The sequence below is a fragment of the Molothrus aeneus genome, chromosome 1 (assembly GCF_037042795.1).
Source record: "Molothrus aeneus isolate 106 chromosome 1, BPBGC_Maene_1.0, whole genome shotgun sequence".
Taxonomy (NCBI): Eukaryota; Metazoa; Chordata; class Aves; order Passeriformes; family Icteridae; genus Molothrus; species Molothrus aeneus.
In genome coordinates this window covers 16666885-16686457 of record NC_089646.1, presented here as the reverse complement: position 1 = coordinate 16686457, position 19573 = coordinate 16666885, and positions in this window count along the sequence as shown.

Below are 19573 nucleotides of genomic sequence, written 5' to 3'. Positions count from 1 at the left end.
TAGGATGTATATTTTTTGAGAAATAAGTGCAACATGCTTACACATGTTCAGAAACGACTCTATTGTCTTCTATGTCTCTTCAGCCATCCTTTGGTAAGTTTGTTAAACATTCCAGAGTTTAAGAGACTTGAACTCAGTCTACCAGCTTAAAGTTTAAGTTGTCCCTATTCTGTGCCAGCCTTTCCTGCCTGAAAAGCTCCTCATTTGCTCCAGACCACCCTGCCAATACCTGTGCAGTGGGAACCACCAGGCAGCCTGGGCTCAGGTGACCATCTACAGGGAGGGGATTGTACTCCCTCCACCTGGAGAGATTTCTGCTCTCCTCTCACTCTTGGTTTATGCTGCAGTGCCTTTGGTTTCAGTCCTCTTCTTCCTTTCAGTTGGGCAGGAACTGTGAGGAACAGAGGGAGGAACAGATTTCTTTAATTGAAGCATTGTTTTGTATTGACAATATCAGCATAATAACACCTGAGAGGAAAGGATTTTGAGTAGCAGAGTTTTATATCGCATATGTGTGCACCTGCCATCCTGATCTCAAGCAGACTTCAATTCCCTAAAGGCTGTGGGCTGTGCCCTGCTCCAAATCACCCCTCTCTGCCTGCTTTGCTTTTGACAGTCTCTCACCTGCTTACAGCATGTCCTTGTAATTTGCTGTGCTCATCAATTTGCTGGGCTCTTTCTGCTGTGTTCACAAGAAAACCTATTTCAGTGAGTTCAGCAGGGGCTTAGGGGTAATACACTCAAGTGAATACCCTTTCTATCAGTAGTCCTGTAGATTTGCTGTCTTCAGCCACTATCATATGTCCTGTTTATTCTTCCAGGGTGCTGTTACACTAAATCAACAGTTACACAGAAATGCACCAGCAACATGCCCACAGCCATACCCTACCCAGAAAACAGCAGGGAGCAGCTGTGATACAGGCAGAGCTAGTAATGCTAACCTAAAGCTACTGGATCATTCTTTTGTCATTCTTTAACTTGAGAAATGAACTAACTGAACAACAACTCCTTTGGGCTGAATTTTGTGTTTTTCATCATTAAGACTTTTCTATTTAATGGGAGTTTTGACTTAGGAGCCCAATCTTACATCTTTATTAGAGAGAGAGTGAAATTGAATGTTGAAATAGAAGCAGACAGGTAAGTGTAATGTTGGATTTTCTCCTCTAGACTCTGCTTTCCTGACTAATACATTTGTATTTAGTTATTAAAATATAACATATGTGTAAACACATATAGAAATAATCTGTTATTCTGTACTATTTGAGTACATCCATTGTTTTGTCTTCTTTTTATCTTTTTTTATTTATTAGAGATGCTCAAAATTATTCAGTCAGAAAAGCTAATCTGTTTTATGTTTTATGTGTGTAACATAGAGAGCCAAAGGCTATACCAGTTTTTCCATTTGCACATACTAGAGTTTGCAGAACATAGCCATAACATTTTCTTTGATTACTGTAATACATTTTGCATGCACACTGCTTGATATCAGCAGCAGAATACACTTCCTTTGTTACCAAGGGACATTACAGGCAGTCTCTATGTAGGCAGAATAGGCAGAATTAATCCAAGTTACTGAGTGACTGGAAAAATCTCTAAAGAACAAGCTTAGGCAATGGCATGGGTGATGCGCTAGATTGGGCTCTACCAACAGAGCAGACTAAATGAGCATCCCAGTTCCATACTGAGAGGCCTTTTCTGAGGAAGGCACTCACTATATTTTAGATAAAACATAAAACTGAGACTCTCACTGCTTGCAGTCATCAGAGAGCTTAAACTACTTTTGTGGTGTCAACACTAATAGAGTGACCAAGAGCCACACGTCATTGCCTTCTACCCAATCAAACCCCCCAGTTGTTTCAGTGGTTTGTGAGGCCCTTCTCAATTTCCAACTCTCTGATCACATTCAAAATCATTCACTGTTAGGCAGCTACTGTGCTCCTTCTTGGGGTGGGACCCTTAACTCTTGGGGCTACTGTACAACATTTAATATTTCATCCTTCAACATCCTCTGAAAGAAGGAGACATAGAAAGCCAGAAGAAGTACATGATGTGTAAGTATTTAAAAGCTAGTTTCATGATTCCAAAGATGAATGCCTGTCATAACTGGCAGCAGTTTAAATCTTGAGCAGAACTTGAGGAGACTCACAGTTGTGATACAGGCAAATTTTCTGAAACTCTAACAAGAGAAAGTGTTGGATTCTGCACCTGGGATGGAGCAGCCCTGGCTGTGTGTAGAGACTGGGCAATGAGAGCCTGGAGAGCAGTGCCGTGGAAAGGGACCTGGGGGTCCTGGTCCATGGCAAGGTGAACCTGAGCCAGCAGTGCCCTGGCAGCCAGGAGGGCCAACCCTGTCCTGGGGGGCATCAGGCACAGCATGGCCAGCTGGGCAATGGAGGGCATTGTCCTGCTCTGCTCTGCACTGGGGCAGCCTCACCTCGAGTGCTGGGGGCAGTTCTGGGGGCCACAGTACCAAAAGGACATTGAGCTGTTAGAGAGTGTCCAAAGAAGGCCACCAAGGATGGTGAAGGGTCTGGAGGGGAATCTGTACAAGGAGTGGCTGAGGTCACTTGGTCTGTTCAGCCTGGAAGAGAGACTGAGGGGAGACCTCAGCATGGTCCTCAACATCCTCATCAGGGGAAGCAGAGGATCAAGCATTGATCTCTCTCTTCACTCTAGTGATCAGTGACAGAACATGAGGAGCAGGCATGAAGCTGAGTCAGGGAGGCTTAGGCTGGACATCTGGAAAAAGTTTCTTCACCCAGAGGGCTGCTGGGCACTGTAAGAGGCTCTCCAGCACCAAGCTTGACAGAGTTCCAGAAGCCTTTGGACCATGCTTTCAGGCACATGGTGTGATTCTTGGGGTGTCCTGCGGAGAGGCAGGAGCTGGACTTGGTGATCCTGATAGATCCCTTCCAACTCAGGATATCCTATGATTCTCTGAAGTTTTAGCTATTGGGTAACTGATATTTGGGGGAAAACCCTTTCATTCTGCAGGTAGATAGGGCTGCTATTTATTTCTCATTCCCTTTTGAGTCTCCAATCATTTGTCCTTTCCAGTTACTTATTTGTAATGGAAATAAACACGGAGTAGCTTTCTTTGCAAGAAGTAGCAATCCTTAGCAGCAATTACTTGGTTGGAAACTTAGATGGATACTTAGGAACCTTGCTTAAGTGGAATCCAGGATGGAAGACATCCAGGAAAATCTACTGGCGGCTCAGATTGTACTGAATAGTGTTAGAATATTTAAGTCTCTCCAGAGATGCTTAAATCTCAACTAGATTCGACAACTGCAGCATCTGCTGCAGCTCTTGTTAAAATAAAACAAAGTAAAAGAATAAAATAAGATAAAAGCCAAATAAAGTTAAGATACTAATAAGCCATGCTAAAGTGCAGTATCAATACTCAAATGAAAGGTAAAACTAGCAGCATGCAATCTAGAAAAAGAGACGTAACTGAAATCATACCAGAAATAAACTTCACCAATGTCAGTCTCTAGGCAAAGATTTTCATATAGCAGGTCCCTGTACAGGTGCATGGGGTATTGGCAACAAAACAAGAAAAGTTCAGCTGTGACTCAATTTCACTGGAAAGGAGAGAAAGTTATTGATATAATGAACACAGTGAAAACAGTTATGTTACAAGACTGTCATTCAATTTTTTTTTGTGCATCTGGAACATATTTTTCTTGGAACACAGGTAAAGATAAATCCTCATTTGAAGCCCAAAGAACTCAACAGAATTCTTTAAATTGACTTCAGTTGGTTTTTCACCACATCTGTGACTTGCACACCATGTAAGCAGAAGCCATAAATGAGAATCAGATGAATACTTTTGCCTTGCACTGTTGTGGACACCATTGCTATCATTCTGGATGGGAGAGCAGAAATATTTTTATTCAAGTATTTAGCTTTCTTGCAATGTTAATGAGACAATACCAACACCAGAACCTTATAAACAGCAAGAAACAATAGAGCTCTGGAGGCATGTAACTCTACCACAGCTAACCCATCAACTTAATTTTTTACCTGGCTCATTTGCTAATCTGGAGCCAGAGTGCCCAGTGCCAGGCATTAATAAAGCCTCAATGCCCAGTCATCAGGAGGCTGCCACAGGGACTTAAAATACCAATTTCAGGAGCTCAGAGGTTTCATGGTATTTTCCACTATAGTTTTACCTCATTCAGCAGTGCTTAAGTTTCTTTTGGGCTTTCCATGAGTAGGCACTGACCCAGTATTTATCCTTTAATGAGGAACAGAAGCATTAAATGCTCTAAAGTTTTCCAATAAAGATGCGAGCCATTACTGAAATTCACTCATTTTATCCTAATAGCATTGCATTTCCTGCCAATAACTTAAAATATGCTGTTATTCTGCCTGAAAAGAAAAAAGGCCTTAACTCTAAAATAAGACTCTGGAAATTATATAATATAAACATGTGCTGACATTAATTACTGTAATATTTATGTATAAAACAGATGGTAGTGCTTTCAAAAACGTGTGAGCAATGATCAGAATGAATTCATTAGGCATTTATACCGCTGTCATGTACTCACATAGGTGTTGCCTTGGACCCTGCTATATGCTAAGGGGCTCTTTCTTTTTAAGTGAAGTTTTACCAAACAGATGGAAAACATTATTAACTACTGTTTTCCTTTCTTGTCAAATATGTTTTGTCTAATCATCACTATAATTACACATCCACATTCTAGTAAATCATGCTGTATAAACATTTAGAACAGAGTGGATTATTAGGGTGAAATGCAAAGTATTCCAGACATTAAAACAAAACAAACATGGACTGGGCTGTGCTGAATAATAACAATTTTTAACATCGAGGACAGACAAAACATAATTTAATAGCTTTGGCTTTTCTTCCTTCCATTTATGTCCCATTATTCTACATACAGTGCATCCTGGGTGCTTTCAAGTGCCTCCCTCCCCTTTCTTTGTGTGAATATTTAAACGAAGTGACATTTTCCTTTATACAGCAGCTTCCTTCCACATCTTGGTGTCACTGTTTTCTTCTTTTCATTTAGTATATAACCACAAAGCACTCAGGAAGAAAGTGGACAACAATGAAATCTGAGGGCCATTTCTTTCCTGAGATAGCCATAAAATTTCCATTCTAGATGAAGCAAGTGTGTTTGATGAGGGTAACCAAATCTGCTGCAGGACCAGAGCTGCAGTACTCAACTTTTCCATCTGCAGTGTCAGGTTCAGAATCACAAAATATCAGCAGAACAACTGCCTTTCTGTCAGTCTTGTGACTGCACTCAGAGGCTGCCACAGCCCCTCTTTGGGCCACAGACAAAGATAGGGAGAGGCTGGCCCGGGTGATGTTCAGCACAGTTCACACCACGTGGCCGTGCTTGGCCCTACCTGGCCCTGTGTGGCCAAGCAGTGAGTGCAGGGGATGGATTTGATGTAACATCTCTGCTGTAGGTGCCAATATTTCTGCTAGTCATCCTCTGGAGTCAGGGTAAAGAAATGAGCTTTTATGGCACTGGATCAATTGACTGTACTGACAGGGCAAATTCTGCTCTGGTGCCCAATTCTTTCTGCTTCAAGGCTCTCTGAACTTCTAGGATTTAAACGGTCCTGCTTGAAACTGATATATTCTTATAATCCCAAAGGCTTGTGAATATTGCCTTACAGTGTCAGAAAATGGAGTTATTCTTCTATAGACATCCTGAAAGGCATTTGTTCAATTGTTACAGATAAAATTCAGATTCCATCAGAGACTGGAAGAACATTTATTGCATCTTACATTTGCTTTCCACTTGGAAAACAACAAACACCCTGGCACTGTACACAATTCCAGGACAACTTTCACATCTTTTTAAAGACTGCATCAATATATTCCCCATCTAATTTATTTAAATGTTATTGCACCAGGTGTTTCTTGCAAGATCAAAAAATTATGATAGCTGTAGGAGCTATGGCCAGACACTAAAATACACAAAGGTTTCATTGGGTTAAGACCTTTTCTTCATAGTGGTACATCCAAAATAGTATTGTGCAGTGTCCTGCTGTTTCTCAAAAGACACCATGGCCTGCTGTAGAACTAACAGATAACCAGTGATATTGGTTAAATGAAGTTGATTTATAGGGGAGCTGAAATAGTGAAAAAAACCCCAAAACTCTGAAAGACAGATATAAGTAGTTCCTATGAAAAGCAGATTAACTATGTTTAATGATAAAAGAAAGTCTCTCTGTACAGAATTGATTCAATATCTTGATCCCTTGGTCTTGTCTGGATTGATATCAAAAACTTTTTAAAGGATAAACATGCTAGTGTATTTTTTTTTTAAAAAACCAAAACGGTGTAATTTTCTTTTGTGTATCAATGCTGCTTTTATTACTATTTAAAAATTATTAAGGAGTACAAAGCAATTTTTTCCTGCTGCACATCAATATCTTTTTATCTACAAATATTTACACAGAATGTTCCAAGTCCATCATGCTTTAGATTTTATCAGCAACATTCTCTTTTTTTGGAATTCCATATGTTGCCTGAGAAAACCAAGGGTACAGAGCTGCTATTTCTACAAGCTGATTACAAAATCTGCAAGAAATTGGGAGTGTTAAGGCTTGATTAGTATCTGCTACAATCAAAAATTCATGCAACTTGTTGCTGCATCAAAGCAGGTTGATCATGAGTAAATCTGTTGTACCTTTCCACAGGTGCATTATTTTACAACTTCTTTGGGGCATACCTCAAAAAACAACCTTCTCAGCTCTCCTAGGTGGGTGGCAGAGGATTTATTCAGCTTAGTTTTGCTATGTTGAACGGCCCTGCAGTCTTACTATGCCATTAGCTGGCAAGGCAGTAGGTGTTTAATGGTGCTCTTTCAAAGCACATTAAGGCCACCACAACTTTCCTGGCTCAGGAGATGCATTTCCAGCTGCTGCTGCACCCTGCCAATACTGGGCAAGGACTGCCCATGTGTTCACCCTCTGTGTCCAACACTGCACCAAGGTATGATCACAGAATCATGTAGAATATTGAGTTGGAAGGGGCCCACAAGGATCACCGAAGTGAGGCTGACCAGATGACAGCTCCCACTTAAATGCTGGTGCATGGTTAGGATCAGTCTGTTTGCAGTGGCACTCTCAGGGCTGTATCAGAGCACACTCAAACCTTTCAGTGAGCTGCTAAGGACTGCCATGTCTCTTCTCTCTACCAACAGCAATGCAGGGGACTGGCACATTGTGCCTTCTGGAAAAAGTGGATATTCAGGATGCCTTTTTGAACAACCATCAAAGTCATGAAAGGAAAGGCTACACAAATCCATGCCACATGAGGGCTCTCTCATGCTAAGAGAAAGCGAGGACAAAACCAGATCTCTGGCTGCTATGAAGCCACCTGTTTGCATTGGAACAGGCTGGAGAATTTGCAGAATCATCCTCATATCACATTTTAAAGCTGACATCAGTGAGCTGTCAAAGCTGTCAAGGGCACTGGGACAGACTGGTAATAGCAGGAACCCATTCCTTACCAGAACATCTTTGACACAAAGTGTACAGCAGAAGGCAAAATCAGCCGTAACCCCTCAGCTGGGCACTCTGACAGGGAAGCCTCCTCTGGTAAGCACCGTTTGTGTAACACATACTGGAGCAGATAGTCTGTTAGCAGACACCCTTCTGGAGAACACATCTAGTAGCAATTTTCCTGATACTGTGGGAAAACGATTTCTAGGATACTCCTAGACATTTTTATTAATTTGATCTTAAGAGGTAATGTGATGATATTTGATGGTAAATATTATAATATATGACTGCATGACTTCTGTTTATGGTTAAATTTTTTTTTGGTGCTACCTGGATTTTGATGTTTTGAGCAGAATTGAGCCACTAAATAGCCTTTTTCAATGTTGAAAGTATATAATGGAGGTATTACTTTAAAAAGGACTGTGAAAATTCTGTTTAGCTTTTCCTTTCCACAGACTTCTCATTTCTTTCAGTTAGCTGTTAGCCATAGTAAACTCTTCCCACCAAAATGTAACTGGGGAGGTGGATCAAAGGAGATTGTGCAGGAAAGAGCTCTTTAGGACACTGCTTTTCAAAGAAAGCAAGAGTCCTTAATCACCCAGCCATGTGTTTCCTCTCTCAGTTTGTCATGGATAACACAAAATGGCACATATATTCCCCTTCTCTTCATTACCTTATAATGAAAATATATTAAGGGTTGTGGTAATGAGACATTTCCAGCTTGCTTGTTTAATAGTTGGACTAGTGTCCAACTCAGCAGAGAAGGACGGGGAATTGAGTGTGAAAAGCCTTATCCTCAAATAATCTTACAAATGACATCTGTGACCCAAGCAAATGTAGGAAAGAAATGGGAGATACTGAGCAAGGTCCTGGGACTCACGAGGATATAAACAGCCTTGACTGAAAACATGCTCAGACTGCACCTTCCTGCATTCATGGCACTTGCTTTACAGCCTACAGGTGCTGTGAGCAGCTTCTTCCCACACAGATTATGAAGTTTGGAGAACAGAGGCTCCTAGGGACAGGCCTTTGTATTTCCAATCCTACAAAAGGTCTTATTCCTTGTCATTTTTCTTTTTGAGTTTCCAGACAGATAGCAAGAAGGAAATCCTGGAGTAAACGTACTCAGTGCACACACCTCAAATTGGCTAGTTCCTTTCTGCAGGGAGAAGGACCTGACAAAGTTTATCTGGTAACCAGAATTATCTGAGCAATGAGGGGGCCCTACCAGTGGGTGCTGTGGAGGTGAATTTGGCACCCACTGCAGCAGAGTGCCAGTGCTTCTCTGTCATCAGCCATGCTGCTCCTGCCAGGTCAACAGCAGAGCCCTTTGCTGCCAGCTGAGGACCTCAAAAGTGGGATTACATAAAAGGCAAGTGAACTAGAAATTATTTCCAGACTAGTGTCAGTCAATGTGCAGTTTCCTAGTATTTTCATTACTATTTTCCTACTCTTCCTGATTCTGATGGTGTATGGACGGGCACCACTGAAAAAACAGTACAAACCCCAAAAACCAAACCCAGTGTTTGTTCTATTTGCAAAATTTTGGCAGACTCTCAAATACATTGCTAGAAACTGACAGCTCCAAGAGTACTTTCTCCATGCTAGCCAGCAAGAGATCAATAGCAATGCTAATTATCAAAGCAAGTAGAGCTCAGAGGAGAGCAGTAAAACAAGGGAAACTGTGAGTTTCACCTGTCATTCCTGTTGATTCTGGATGGTTTCTGCTAGTAATTCCATAATGCATCATGAATTTCCATAAGGCAGACGGCCCAGCATGAGCATAAAGAATGTTTGGAATTTTTGCTCATAGGGTTGAATGCTTAAGACAGAGGAAAGATTTGATCTATGGAAATACAGGCTGAGATTGCAGCAGGGGACAATTAGCCATCTGGACTCTGGCATTACAGGTTTTTTGGTAAGCCCCAATGCAGTACAGGTAAGTGTAACCTCCACATGGGAGCAGAAAGGTCCTGTGGCTTCCCCAGCAGCCTCTTCAGCTGCTGTTTAGTAACTCCTTAGATCAGTAAATTGACTCCAAGCTTGTGCCAGTGTGAAACCAGGCACATGTCCTGGCAAATGAGTTCAGAGATTATCTGTACTTACACTGTGAGTATTCCATGTCTGCAGGAGTCTACCTCGATTTGCAGACAAAAGGAGATGAACTACATTACCCAGGGTTAGACTTACATAGCTGCATTTCAGCATTGCACCAGTGTGTCATGATGCACTGCAGAGACACTGATTTTTCCCAGATGCCAGCCAGTGGGAGAACTGTGGGGACAAGGACACAATCAGGGAGAAGAGAGACTTATTGTCCCTCAGCAGCCTCCTCCAGCCTCCTGTGTTCAGCATGAAGTTGAGAGCAAAAGGTGAAAGACTCTTAGGTGTTTCTCTGCTGGAAGGACACTTGTCAGGAGATGGGGTTTTTGCCAGGGCTGAGAGGCAGCAACCAGGAAAGAAGTTTCTAGACAGCAATTATAATGCAATCCCAAAGAGCAGACTTTAGACAGCTCAGTTTAGGTCATAGGAAACAATTTATGAACCTATCATGTTCTGTTTTTCACTAGATGGAATGCTGAGTATACAGTCCATGGTCAGGTTTCTTCACCCCTTGCTGGGATGGAAGGGGATGTGCCAGGCACCCGGGTTTCAAATGAGGCACGTAAAACAAAAAAAAAAAAAAAAAAAAAAGGATGATACTGTTTATACAATGAAAGGCTCAGGAATTAGGACTAAAAGTCACACTTTTAAAAGATAGGGTAGAAAAAAAGTACATTATAATGTTTTTGATAAAAGGATGTAGCACAGACTTTACAGAATTAAGAGGAAAATCTCATGTATTTTCACTGAAATATCTTGTGTTGCATTTAATCTGTAAGGAAACTAAAGGAACTATGGAGAAAAGGCCATTCAACCCTTGACTGCTTACTAAGAGTTTATTTGCAGGCCATCTCTCATTTCAGACATCTCATCTGTGTCATGGTCAACATGTATGTTGAACCAACTTTGGAAGAACAGTGCAAAGTCCAAAAGCTCTAAAAACAATAAATAAAACATAACACTATCAGAAGATGACAATGCTTATTTTACTTGTTATCCATTCCTAAATTTTTCCCTCAAGGGTTCAAAAAGTTCAAGCAATTTCTATACTTTTAATAATTTTCTAGTGCCTCTGTAGCAGAAAAGAATCTGTGATCCTTTATGGAGGCTTATTAGTTCAAACTTTCTGAATTCTGTGCACCTTCTAAACTTGAAATATTTAAATATTTAATGTGAAATTCTTCTTCTGACATCTTTTAGCAAAACAATATTTAATGATCTAGTTCACAGTGGTGAGAAGTATGTGTTCTTACCAGGTCATCAGCTTTTATCAATCTTAAAACAATTTTTATAAAAACTCTTCTTTCTTTCCTTAAACAATCCTGTTTTGATTTGAATTGTACCAATCTCCACATCACCACTCAGGAAAAATTAAAAGAGACACCGAGTAATTTGAAAGCAAGGGAAGATTGTATCACCTGTGGATACATGATCTGCTTGTTATGAACTGCCAGGGCACCACAGTGAGCCCAGCAGTGGATGTGATGTCTGGAGAAGATGTCAACCACTATCCAAAGCTGCTAGTTCCTGCTCCATGTACACAAGGGAATAATTAGGCAATATAATTTTGATGATGTAATGTTTGCAATTTTGTATCCTGTTTCCACAGTGTTGGTGGGTGGAATTCCTAGACTGAAATTACCCCTGAAGTTAATATCTTCCATTAAAACAGGTTGGTTTCATCCGTTGTCAGCAGAATCTATAGTAGTGGTACTCAAAGCAGATGGCTAAATCCTTTGTTACAAGCCAGGTTCTGACTTAAGAGGTTCTATTTATGAATCAAGATAGGTCTTTGTGGTACCTATTTGCTTGTATAAATATTTTCACAAGTTTTCCTAGAAATAAAGCTAAACAAAAACTAAAGAAAATTGGTAGAGATAAAAAGTCCATTTTTCCTGGCTTTTTTGGCATAACTAACATGGAGAAATGCAAGCTACCTTAATAGTAGATTGCTATAGAAATGAAGGTATTTTCTTATAGACATAAAGTTTATCAATTTCCTGGTTTGCATAACCTGAAATAATCTAAATTCAAACTGAGTAGGGACTGCAAGAGTGACTCAAGTGGACCTAAAATTGTGGGGAGACCCCCTCACACCCTTTGGTTTCATGCTCCTGCCCCTGCCCCTGTGCCAGCTCTGCCCATGTAAGGCAGTCACAGGGAAGGGAGAGCAGCTTGGTGTTCTGACAGAACCCTTCCTTCTGCACAGTTTGTTTTCAATCAGGGGTTGGAGCTTTCCCACTGCTCATGGCCAGGAGGCACTAGGGGCAAGTAACTGTGAGTGGGAAGGGAAAAAAGAAAAAGTACCCACCTTTGACTGCAGTGGGGTCTCAGAGAGGCTTCTGCAGCCTGTGGCATGTTCCCTGGCTGCCTGTGCTGAGTTTGAGCAGCTGAAAAAGTCACCCTTTAGCTTTAGTGAAAATAAGGTTGTAGAATCTATGCAAACTCTTCATCATGTTGCAGCCCCTCAGTCAGATATTTTTTTTGGTATTGACAGGTATATTTCTATCCAGAAAAAGTGCTGCTGAGTGTATTAATGGATTAGGAAGGAGGATTTCATTTTGAGATGTGAGAGAATAATAACATTATGTGCTTCCTAAATTAGAGATGATTATAATACCAACTTTTGCCCTGGACCTAATCAATCTCTTTTACAAGTTAATAATTGATTTAGTTTTGCTTTAGAGTCTATAACCCTTTAAAGCCTGTAGTTCCCTGTAATATCCAGGCAGAGCCTGCCAGCTGCTTTAGTGGTACATATGAATATCTGAATGACAAAGAAGCAGCCTTTTGTTTATACCAGTTGGATCAATAGGATATTTTTGCTAAGAGCCACACATCTTAATTTAGCACATATATAAGAGACAAAGAAAAACTCCTTTAATTTTGTTTATTGAAAGGACAAACCCTGAAACCAGCATTCAGCCTGATCTCTCATCCTGGTGGAAGGGCCTTTTAATGGAAGCTGTGGGGAAAAAAAATGAACCTTTTCTATGTTGGTAATACAGTCTTGGGGTTCCATTGGCTTGTGCAGGTAATCTATTGCAGCTCCATGGAATCAGTGAGGGAATGGCTGGCAGATTGGGGCTGCCCTGTTTTCCCTAGCAGCAATAACATCTAGCAGTGTGCCCCTGCACTGTCTGCTCCCAAAGCATAGAGACCATGTACAATCCCCTTTTGCTGTTCCTTAGATGTTACAGGCAGCACAGCAGGACTGTGCCTTCAGCCTTAAGGATTAAGGTAGAGGTAGGACCTGACTGAATTTGACTGGAGTGTGATCTTAGCAGGCAATGCAACTTTAGAATAAAAGGAAGCTATCAAGTTGTGGACAGTAGTACTTATGTCTGTAATATGGAATTGCCCTTCCCATGTCGGCCAGTCTGCAGATGTGCCCTGTCTTTTAAGGCATCTTAAGGTCAAAAGGAAGTTTTCTAATATCATCTTTCTTTGCTTTTGTAGTCCTTGTAAGACACAATGCAGCACACAGAGCTAAAGTTTCACACTGCTTCTGCCTCACAGTATGGTTCTACAGCAATGTCTAGCTCTTTCATGATGCTTTCCATCACTAGAAATGTTCTGTAAAGGAGCCTATTTTCTTGTATTGACTTTACAGATGGAGAAAGAAAGGTAACAATAACATAAATATATAATTTAATTTTTATAGGTCATCCAACTAACTGCCTCAAAATTGCACCCTGGTCACCAAGTCACCATGGTGTGATTTGACTACATAACAGAGCTTTGCTGTGTGTACTCAGCCAGAGTGTTGTTTGTATGGGAAGTCATATATAATGAAAATTCCTGTAGCCATGCCCAGGGAGAGATTGTTTATATTGAACACAAAGGGTAACATAATAAGCTCTAAGCAATTTTAAGAGCTGTTGGCTTGTACATGTATATAAAAGGTACTAGTATAGAACCTGTGCTTCTTTATTGGGTCAAAAATTAGGCCGCTGTTAAGATTTCAAGGCTGGAGGAATTTCTGATCTATTCAGACCCTTCTGTGTGGCTGAAAAATGTCCTCTGGTTTCCTGACTAGCCTCCTCTGTTCTGTCTATCCTCCACAAATTAATCTCCACAGTCACTCTTGTATCCTGACCTCAGGTCACAGCTCTCAGCTCTCCCCGTTTTCCAAGATCCCTTCATCAAAGTGAACTGTGTCCCTGAGAACAGCTCTGCACTAATTCCTCACCATGTTCATATTTCTTTGTACTAAGATTCGGACATTTTCTGATAAATTTCACCATCTTTCCTAGAAGAGTAAAGGGAAGTATTGGAGTATCTCAAATAGCTCAAGATGCTGACTGTTGGCTATCATTAATAAATTAGTCTCCAGCCATTTCTGCCCACACAAGTCCATGAACACATTCTGAATGCAGAACATTACACAAAAATGTATAGCCCTGAACGTTGTCCACTCAACACAACACACCAAATCAGATTAAATGAATAAATTTTACAGAAAATATATTCTTGCAATTGCTTATTCATTGAGTCTTAAAAAACTAAGCAATGTAAGGTGATGCACAAAGAAAACACAGTTGAGATCAAATTAACAAATAGGGAAGAGACAAAACCAACAGAAGACTAGAACCACCCAGCAATTCTGTTCAAGAAATCACTGCAGAGTGTGAAGGAAGGAAACCATTATGAATTTATTCTGATTACACAGAAATTACCATGAGATTGTAATTTGCAGGATCAGGACCAAACCCTGTATAACAGGGTAGTGAATGAAAACAAGACATCGGGTACTGAACTGGTGGCAGTTTACATCCTCTCATGCTCAGTGTCTGCATTCAGATATTGTGACATGTACACATTCAAAATAACAAAAGCTCATGGTTAAATAGCTCTATAAAAAGTTGTCAGGTTCCTGGAAGGTAATTTAACGTCAAAGGTTGTTTGCCCCTATAGGGAAAAAAAATCCAATAGTTTCTTGGTACCATCTGAGGAATTTCTCTAATATCACAAACTGCACTTGCATATAAATGTATTGAAACATTGTGTAGAGTCAGAAATTATCTGCAAGTAAAAAAAATCTAGATGAACTTTATGGTGCTGACATTTCAATGAAGATGAGATTAATTTCACTATCTTAACAGGAGCTGAGAAAAAGTTAAAACATGAAGTGATCATAAGTGTTTATAGTCAGCAATGAAGATGAAAAAGCACCTCTGAGTTGCCCACTATTAACTAATAGCACTATGGACATGAAACTCCTTTCCTCTTGGAAAAACCAACAGCCAAACAAACTCAAAAGTTCATGGAGGTCCAGATCCCTGACTGCCCATGGAAATGCCAAATAACATGTTTGTTGAAATGCAGTAGTAATAGGTATTTGTGCATTGTCAAGTATTAGTCAAGACAGGAACACAGGTATTGCATCTTGAAAAACGATTTTGCTTGAAGGTGCACAGATTACTCACAGGCCACAGCAAACAGGAAATTATTGCTGTCACGGGACTTCAGGATAGGAGTGAACATATGGTGCCTCAGCAACTCAAATAGTAATGGAGGTGATTTAAACCTGTATCATCTTGTCAAAACAACTGTGAATGCAACGGATTCTTAAGATCAAAGGATCAAATATATATGAGATCTGCAAAAGTGCTTCCAAAGTTCAGTGCCCTTCTAGGACCTGAGGTGGAAAGCTCAAGTGACAAATATAAATCAAAGGCTTTAAAGTCCTTAGCAAATGCTAAGTGTCACTTTATCATTGAAATGTCTGTGGGAAAAACTACTTGGACACAATGGATGGCAGATGATGGAACAAATAATGGATAGACTGCTCTAGTAGTCTATCCAAAGACTCAATGACAGATCTAAAAACTGTAACTTCCTTCAGATTACCGGACGCTCCATAAACAGAGTTAAGCAGACGTAACCAGAGAATCAAGGGGAAGTATTACAGTGATGCAGGAAACCCAGTGGAAAAGTAATCTTTTCAAACTCATGGGGAAAAAAACTCCTATGTGTAATTATATATATTGTATAACAGAGGAGGATTAGGAGAAAGACAAGGAATAATACTCTCATGCCAGGAAAATGCAGTCATCTAATTCAAACTCCTGATCCAGAAGAAAATATTTTGGTTTATTTGCAAGTGTTTTAGCTTACATGTTGTCATGAGGAGATGAGAGCAGATTATACTGAATGTTGTTATGCAGGACATGTGGCCTGATCACTATCATAAAACAGATATCACCACAAAAAACTGTTATGTTATAGGAAAAATTCCTGCCGGAATAAGTAGGGAAGTTTTCTCTTCCAGCAATTTCAGAAGCCTGTGATTTTGCAGAAATGAATACAGTTGGGCTCTGTTCTAATGAAAATCTCCAGGTATTCATGCAGTGGAAATATAGGAATAACAGGAAATCAGTACCTCAGCTTGATATTAAGGAGATTTACTCATTTACTGGCGCTGTTTCGTATCAGATGAGAAATAAGGGAAAAGATTATGAACATGAGCTGTAGATTCTCACTGCAATTTTTGTAACAGTAGAAGGGTACTATTAGCATCACTACATTTTGACTGTGTCCACCCACGTTTTGGCTTCAGCTTCAAACGGAGATTTTGTTTTGCCTTGCTTTGTCTCCCAAACTGGTCTTCAGCATTGATGTGTCTCACAGATTCTGGCTTCCACCTCAAAGAGCTTTACTTTTGTGGATGTCAAAGATCCTCCTACAAATTTTACCAATAACACTGATGCCTCAGGTTTTAGCTTTTATGTTTTTCAGATTCTGTGCTGCTTTAGTGTGTAGTTCTGAGCTTCATATTAAGGGATGGTAAGCTCTCTTCACAGAGTAGGTACACAAAACAATTCCTTCTCTAGCTGGGGGACCAAGGACAACCCATCCAAATCTCAGGCCCAAGAGCATAAACAACAGCAGAAGGAAGAGAGAACAGGAAGGATGGGACTCCATGGACTGGAGCTGTGGTTGGAGAATTGACTCCAGTATGCTGGTGGACCAGAATTTATAGGGGCGAGGGACCTCCTGACTGGTTGTCTGTTTTGTGACCATTTTGGTTCATCTTGGGGTGTAGACCTGGCTGGGCTCTTGTACTGCCCAAGGTGTATCCATTGAGGTCTTCTAATAAATACCTACCTTATTCTTTAACTCTGTCTAGCCTCTGTTCTAGGTCAGCCTTTACAAGACATCAGTTCTGGTGACTCTGGTGGGACTGAAGACATCTGAAAAAACCCCCTGGACCAGAGCCAGAGGAACATTCAGCTCCTTAGGAGAAAGGGATCATAAAAATATATTATTATAATCACTGTAATTTTTTTATTATAGACTTGATAGCAGTAAGAACTGCCTACTACTTCTCTTCTTGAAAAGGAGGTGCAGTAGATTATCAGCATGTCTCAACAGAATGTTTCATAATATTAGCATACTCTAACTGCAAAAGAAAGGTGATGAAAGTGCAGAAGAGCTACTCAAACACACTACTGCAAATCCTTCCCAAACTCTGATGGTGCAATTTTTGTAAGGGAAGACCTAATGATGCACTGTTTGTTATCATGCTGCCATGGCCACCTAGTAAGGAACATGCTTCAACCAAAGTCAAATTACACAAAACTTGGCACAGTCCTCTGCTGGAGAAAAAACCAAGGGTCCTCTGCCAAGTATGTTGGTGGATGAAATAAACAGTGCTCATGAAGGAGAAAAGAATGTCACATTCTTCATGCTGAATTTCTTTCTAATGCCCATGCATTCACAGTGAAGCCCAAACTCCATCTGCTGGCGATATTTCCAGACAGATAGCTCAACCTCTTCCAAATGGCCACTCCCGCTGCCTCCCTTTGCCACATTCCCCATGTGCCATAAAGGAATTGTTATGTGGCTTCTCTCCTAGGTTTGTAAGTTCCTATCTTTCAGCTGTCTTGAGTGTGAGAGCAAGCTTTGGGCCACATAGTTATTATAAATATTAGTATTAAGCCTTTTCCTGATTGCAAACTGCTTACTTAACAGGCAGACAACAACCATGTAGGATTAGGAGTGTGCAATGGATTGTCTGACCAAGGTGACCGCAGGGACAATGAAGTGAAGAGCTTCTCAGTCATGTGGAGAGGACAAGAAACTCAAATAATAATGAAAACTTCTGTTAGCTCTAAAATATAATGTCTGAACATGGTCCTAGGAATAAAGGTTTGGATTTTAAAAAATAATTTCTTCACTTGTTGGGAATTACTGGTTTAGATCACTTAAAGGAATTAGAAAAAGCAGGTTTAATGTAAGTTTAATGAAAACACAACTTCATGGAGTTCAGTTGCAAGGTTCAGTCTTGAACCTTGAACTAGAACAGGGCTAGAACATACAAAGGAAAATTAGATTATAATCAATTTAGAATGGTTTACATGGAGACCAGAGATACAAAAGGATAAAGACCTTCCCACTAAATCATGAGGTTTAGCAGGGACCCCTTGCTTCCTAAACTCCTGATGCAGTCTAAGTACAGCTAGGTCCAATCTTACTCTCAGATTGGGTAAGTGGTTTATGTTCAAAGGCTTTAGCAGCACTTAATCAAGGATTAATTGAATGTTTACCAAGTGACTCAGTAGGATTTACTACAACCACAACAGTGACTTTAATTCAGATCTGAGATGGCAGTATTCATACTATACTTGCTATAGGATTTAAATAAATTCACACACATATGCACCCAGGCACAAAAATATATATACATAACTATATAAGGATGTACCTGTTAAAAATTCCTTTTGAAATACTCACATCAAATGCATTGTTCTTTCTCAATGGGCAAGGGTTGACTCTTGAGGAGCGGTTGGGAGTATCAGCCCAGGATCTGTCCTTGGCTTTCAGTGGCAGTCCTCTGAGTTTCATAAATGTGAGAGTTGGTGAGCTCAGAGATGTGTCCCACTCCAAGGGAGATGCTGGTGGTAGCCCACTGTGCTTCAGGAAAGCTCAAAGGTGTCCCCTAGAACCACTGTTTATAGGCTGCCCAAAAAAATTTGCTTTACTTATTAGTAAATTTCCATCCTGGCCTCCATAGAGGTCAATAATTACTGTAATATTCAAAGGTCCAGTCACAATGGTACCATTCCACTCAGGCTAAAAATTGGGTACAAATTGGAATGACCCAAGAATATCATGGGGTGATGGATTATCTCTTTTTCCCCACTGTGGTCAGGCAACAGGAGTACCTGGTATGATCAGTGCTATCCCAGCCTTAGCCCTGTAAGAGTTCCTGCTGCAGTGAATGGACACTTCTCACAACTCATTATACAAAATCTGAAGCCTAATGAAAATTCCTGAGATCACTGAGTGGCCCCAAGGAGGGAGAAAGAGAATGCACCACCACATCTCTAAACAGATAGCTTAGCACAAGAGGAAGTATAACTATTGATATTGGCCTGGATGATGGGAACAGAATCATAGAATCATAAAATGTCCTGAGTTGGAAGGGACCCACAGCTGATATGTAACTATGAAAAAGTCTTAGAATAACACTTGTATTCAGTAGTCATGCAGAGAGAATTAACAGAGGAAAATCCTGCATCCAAAAAAACCCTTAAAAAACTCCAATGAAGAGCACTTTAAAGATGACTAAAGGGTAGAATGGAGGTTAAATGCAGGTTATATTAAGGATACCATACTTGAAGTTCAGAGCATCTGTAAGCCACCTGTCAGTAGCAGTTTTTTAATTATTGAAAAGACCAATATGAGTAAAGAGCAAGATAAAGGAGAGTTTTGAATCCCTCATGGCATTTCTTGTGGCTGTTTAGCCTGGAGAACAGATAGCTCACAGTGAATCTTATCAATATGGACTGACACCTGATGGGAGTGGAGTAAAGAAGATAGAGCCAGACCCCCCTCAGCAGTATCCAAGTGGCAATGAGCACAAATTACAATGCAATAAATTCTCTCCTTCTCTTTTAAAAATATCATGAAAGTGCATTTGTGATGAAGAGCACTGACCTGGCTGTTACCACCTCAGAATGACTGGGAGTTC